The sequence below is a fragment of the Trachymyrmex septentrionalis genome, unplaced genomic scaffold (genome assembly GCF_001594115.1).
Source record: "Trachymyrmex septentrionalis isolate Tsep2-gDNA-1 unplaced genomic scaffold, Tsep1.0 scaffold87, whole genome shotgun sequence".
Classification (NCBI taxonomy): domain Eukaryota; kingdom Metazoa; phylum Arthropoda; class Insecta; order Hymenoptera; family Formicidae; genus Trachymyrmex; species Trachymyrmex septentrionalis.
The window spans coordinates 4,001,426-4,007,967 of record NW_017306059.1 but is presented as its reverse complement, the minus strand read 5'-3'; positions in this window follow the sequence as shown (position 1 = coordinate 4,007,967).

Here is a 6,542-nt window from a genome sequence, read left to right as displayed (position 1 = left end):
TTAATTAATTTTTTCTACCTGTGAACTCATCCTATGTCTATTTTGATGACAGTATACTTTTTTATTCTCTCTCTCGGGCAAAAAGTAACTATAAATGACGTATGAATCTTTTCTTAGCGATTGTCGCATCGTACACCGCAAACCGCAATGTACAAAGAATCAATATAATTCGATACACCTAGCGAATTCTCACGGAATTATTTATTGAGAAATGAGTTGCGGTTTTATCAGTGGTCAAACAGTTAATGTCCAAAGTCCAAAACCTATAATTACGATAACTAATAATGATGAATATGGGAAAACACACAAAGAAAATCTGTTCAGCAGAAATCTGAATTGACGCTATTACGTGGAAATTTACATAATCTCGTAATTCACAACGGTAGAATAAATTTACGCACATTGAATTGGTTTCATTCATCTCTACAGAATTCAATAGATAGAAAGACATTATCAATGTTGTTCAGAAAATATAGCAATGAAATTATAAATATAATTTCAACATTCTTACGTTGCAGATAGAAAATCAGTTGATAGCTTTTTCCAGTTTGTTGGCTTCTAATATCGAACTCGCACTTTCTATAAAATGATTGACTCGATTGCAATCGGTATGTTGCTTTCACGGCAATTCGATTCAACGGGCAAGGCCTTATTCGTCTATCCTTTACCTACTCTTTTCTGTCGAGCGTTCATCGAACTAGAGCATCGATTAGCGATTAAAGGAGTCCTTGATCTAGGAATAAGATCAGACGTTCGCACCAACCACGCATTCCGCCGCCGACGTTCTTTCGAAAGCACCGCGACACTGTGTGCAGTAGTTACGGTATCGGAAAGCAATCCGCGAGATAGATACTGCGATCTGCTCGCGATAGAATGCCAAGATTACGTATGGAGAGGATTGTATGGGTACACGTAGGGCCGCGTGCTCGTAGGTGTGCACGGAGAACGAATGGTGTATGCCGCAATGCACACTACCTTCATTAATGACTCATCTAATCGAGCGACTCGAGTTGACCAAACGTGATTGGTGTTAGATACACGAATCATCGTTAAACGTTGAATTAGTTGCTTCCCCACTTAAAAAGCGTGCTGTCAAGAAATAATCAGCTGGGTATGTTTTTATACTTTAACGGAGAGAAAGTGTGAGTTGTAAAATGCATATTGTTTTCTTCCTCTTTCAACATATTTTCCCTTTTTTAATAATTATTATTTACGAATCTTGAAACATACATACAATGCTATCGAAAACCCACAACAAAAATATTAAGTAAATTTTTTTAGATTTTTTAGAAATGTGTCACATTTAATGTGTTTATTACGTTTAATACTTGTTTGATTGTTTACTTTTTAAAGAAAATTATAAGATATATTCATAGTAACTACCAATAAATTGGAAAACAATCAATAATATGTTGTTAATAATAATGATTTTAATTATATACAAATACCAAGTAATTGTCTACGTTAAAAGGCAATGTTCACTCCCGAATTAAGAAATTAAAAATCTTTTTGTCCCTTAAATTTTAACCTATTTCATTTTTTCATTTTTTTTGTAAGTGTCGAATATATTCAGTAATCGCACAGCGAATTCTTACATGAAAATTGCTGTAAGAGATGACAAAACATACTTACACACACACACACACACACATATATATATATATAACGGTTATAAAAAGTATATAACGTTTCCGAGCCCGAGACGAATTAAGATGTAAAATAAATTATATTTTTAAGTGTAATGTGCCTCCTTATGCGAAGAGATACCATATAAATTGAGCGTATCACGAGCGCGATATAAAAGATAACGAACGTTCCTTCTTTCGCGCTCCTCCGCCGTGAAAAATCCGTGCAAATTAAGCGATTCGCAGTCCCTTTTCCATCAGCGCGCGAAAAGTGAAAGCGGATAAAAGCCTTCTGCCGGGTGGATCCTTATAAGAACCGGACGACGCCGGATTATATCACAATGATATAAAATGTTCGATGCGTTCCGTTGCTGCCAGTACCTTCGTCCAGTGGGACAGCAACATCGGAGCAACTCGCTTCTCCTTTCGACCATATACGGCGAGAGACAACGGGCGAGAGCGGAGGATCGGCAGACTTGACCGGTTAAGATCTGTATGCAAATTAATAAGTCCCTTGATACAGCTAACGGTCCATCGACACCCTCGATGGATTGCATGCAAATCACTAGTATATCGATCGCACGGTTAAGGCCGTGGATTCTTCTTTCGAAACTACATGCATTTATCGTCGCTTATCCCAATACGCTTGATCGTCGTCTATCGACCTCCCCCGGCTCGGCATGCGTTCGAATTACATAGCCGCGAGCCGCACGTCGATCGAAGGCCTACCTTTCCTTCCGATTGTGCGCGCGCGCGGTGGCATTGATTTGAATAAATTTGAATAATACGCCGCGCGCTCATGGAACAATGCTAAATCAATTGTAATTGTTAATAATCGCGATACCGTGTCGTCGAGATACCTGCACCACCGCTGTCCGCGGCTCGCCGCTTCAAGACTCCCCGCCCCCCTCTTTCATCTCTCTCCTCTCCGCTCCGCGAAAGGCAAACTCGAGTTCTCGTCGTGATCTGGTTACATTGCTACCCGTTATGTCGAGAGTTCGGAGTACATTCTTATTCACTCCCGTTACTCCTCCTGCACTTCTCCTTTGCGAAATGTACACATACGTTCCAGTATCATACTTACTTCTTTCGTTCCTCGGAAGCCTGATTCTCTCTGCCTCCCCCCTCCTTCTTCTTCTCTCTCTCTCTCTCTCTCTCCTCGATATCTTTGCCAGTATTCACCTTACATATCACTCATTTAAGCTTTCTGATCTGCTCTTTTCTGGACCTGGCAACACAGATTGGTGAGGTCTCAACTCTTTTGCATGAAATTACATATTTCTCTACCTTTCGACTTTATGTCTGGAGAAAATATGTCAGTTCGCGATCATCTAATAATCTGCGCCCCTGCACATGTTCTCGCCGTTCGTTCTCTTTCCTCTTTCTCTCTGTATTAATTCAGAGTTTTAATATTCTTAATAAACAAAATAAAATATTCTTAATAAAATTCATGCGAGTATCCATATTTCCCGCCCTTTTTTTGGTTATATCATGTCGGATATTTTAAATAACAACGTACTGAACTACTCAATAAGAATTCGTAATGTTTTGCAACGGTATTGGATTATTCAACAAGAATTTTTAGAAAAAGCGCGGTATTCATCAATCTTGGATGATAATTTTTTTGCTAACACAGAATAATTGCTAAAATATCAAGAATAAAATTGTGACTCCACTTTATTTATAGTACATTTTTATAAAGAAATGTTTTTTTTATAAAATATCTGGTATAAATAATTATACCAAATCAGGATGAAATTGTGATTTTCCTTGCAATTCAAAGTAGTATTGGTCCGAGTTTTATACAATAAAATCTAATTTTATGAAAGAATATGTGGAAAATAACTACTCTTGAAATGCACTGACTGATCTGTTCTATAATCTTTGCTGCAACACTCCCATTATCGTGATACGCTATATCTAAAAAAAGAATGAAACCAAAATTCTTCTCATTTCTGTTTAATAGAAAGCCATGTTCGACATCAAGCGCAATTTGCGAAGCATTTGCGATTTAAACCGATTTGTCAGCAATTATTTCGTTAGCAAGAATATATAATTAAAGGATGATAAATGCAAACGTATTAACGACTACAAAATCTAGACTGTATAATGATAAAAAGCACTAATTATATATAAATAATAATATGAGCGAATAAGTGTCGCGTTATTGAATTGTTTAAGTTTCTGCGTTGGATCATAATTATCTCAGTCCAGTATCGGCTTACTGGTTTCGAGCAACGACCGGAGTCATGAATGCAACGCCGAGATGTATGTCGAGCGTAAAGCCAGTGGGGCGTCTGCACACGATCGTGACGCAATGATTTTACATGCGCACATACGACATCATTGTAAATATCAGTGGCTATATGGCCTCGTAAACAAGCCCCCGGTTGGCCGAGGTTGGCCGAGAGTCGTCTCAATCTAGAATGCAGCAACGGCGTTCGTTTTGCACACGAGTTCGGTATCTCTTCCTTTGAGACTGTTCTTTCTACCCTCTTTCTCATTTTCAGATTAATACGACTTAAGACTCCTTTTTCTGAGACCTTGTAAACATACGCATCGTTAACTTCTCTGACCTGAGTAGCACAAATTGTCGCCTATCTCAGTAAATAGTCTTTCAACAATGTTTAAATTCTACATTTCCATTCTCACACACACACATTAATCATTTTAATGAGAAATGATTATCTGCGAGAATTAATTAGTATTCTGTAATTAGTAATAAACGTCGTATATAACTTTCGTGTGGAAAATCTCAAAGAATTAATAAATTACATAATCACATACTTCTTTAAGATGGTAAAACGTCGTTAGTGATGGAAAAAATCTGAAATATATACTTTAATGAAAGTACAAGTCCCACGTGCAAAAGCCATAGTCTCTTTCTTGATGGCAATCTTATAAATGACATCATATCCGATCATAGAAAACTGCCTCAATCCTCCTCCGGGCGGAACTTTCAGTGAAAATAAACATCTCTTGTTTGCTTCTAATTTTTCTTTGTTTTGAATGTTATTTTCTCGCGCATTTTATTGAACGCGAATTATCAGAAATGCTCACCGAATAGCATAATGACAGTGGTACGAATTGTTGCTGTTATTACATCGCAATGCAATCCCGACGGAATCGTTACGTTTTAATGAGTCGTATAGTATACTCCTACCAGGACGCGACGACGTGCTGCGGTCGCGTGTAATTCGTCGGTGTTAATAAGCAATTAAATAGCTATAACTGCTTGTTATAATTATTAACGCTGCATGTTATTAATACAGCACATCTTTATTCCTATTAAAAATAAGTAATTCTCTTTTATTTTGAAAATTTTGTTAATTATTTACTTATTTATTTGAAAAGTTATAAATTACAAGTATAAAATTGGAATTATAGATGAACATGCGATAACAAAAATCAATAATTATGAAAGCAATTGCATGCATGTGGAAGAGACTGATAGAAGAGTTCGCTAATTATAATAAAAAATATTTGTTATATTATTTTATTTATTATTTATTATATTCTGTTTCTCTTCCAACTTTTAGTTTGAATTAATCCGCATTAAAAACATTTTTTTTTTTTTTGAAGATATTCCGTGCGAGAAATTATATGTCTACGTGTGAGAATCGTTGCATAATTATGTAGAAATTTTTATGTGTATGTATACACATGGTGACAAATTTCGACGATTGCCAAATATTTTGTTACAGCTGGACCTGTAAATTAATACTTGTGTTAATAAATAACCCTTTGCAGTTAAGATCAACGACCGTCGATTACCGCGTTGGCGTGCGATTTTTTTCTTTTTATTCGTTTTAACGTAATACGAGATCGGACCGGTATTCCGCATATTTTAAGTCTGTTCTTTATCGATGAACTCTCTGAACTGGTGCATATCAATGCAATAAGTTAAGGTGAAACAAATATAGTTTGTTTCATTTCAGTTTATCGCACGGTGTGCAGCTCATAGATAGAGAGCAGGCTTTTTATCAAAAATAACAGAGAACCATGAAAAAAGATCGACACGAAGAAATGACGCGACGCAACATCCCACCGATCGAAGATTGCGAATATAGTTTAATCCAAGGCCGCGATAAACTATAAATTTTATTGGATAAATGATAATAGTCTTTAAAAGTGAGACCGACAGTATGAACTTTGCGCGAGAATCATAGTCAAGAAATTTAACGGAGGCGCGACATTTCTACAATATTTGTCACTGATTTATCGGCAGCTATATGCTGGAATTTCAGATTCGATCGATTGCATAGATTTCTTTAATATACCTTCTTAGTTTAGAAAAACATTTCACCTTTAATGCCACAGGTTTTTTCCATGCATTCAGAAATACATATAAATATACATATGTATAAATATGCTATATATCTGTACTGTTCGTAGACAAAAGTCTCCACATTTTCATTTCATAATAAATGATTTAAATACGGCAATACATATTCAACGTGATAACTAATTATAATCAAGTTCAATTATAATTATAATCAAGTTGAATTATTTCGGAGCTGTCATATATTACGCTTTGTTCGCTTAATCGTACAGATCTTATCGCTCGAACTCGTACGTGCGTATAAATATTTACTTATCTCCTAACGGGACAACGCGGATCAAAATAATAGATATCTTCACATCTGCTACGGTCAAGAGCGGATTGCCGAGATACGTCTGTACCGGATATCCCATATACATGCAGCTCACGCGAGTGCAGAGCGAACGACAGGTAGAAAGAAGAAAGTAGATACAGTTGCTGGGACGTATCGGATTATACACGGCCTTGCGTGCGGATCGCGAAGCTCTTATACACTGACTAATTAAAAATTATTTAAAATATTTCTTAACGTCGTGAATTTTTTGCTTATAAAAATCTAATTTGTACGGAACAGTAGTTATATTTTTTTCCTGGAA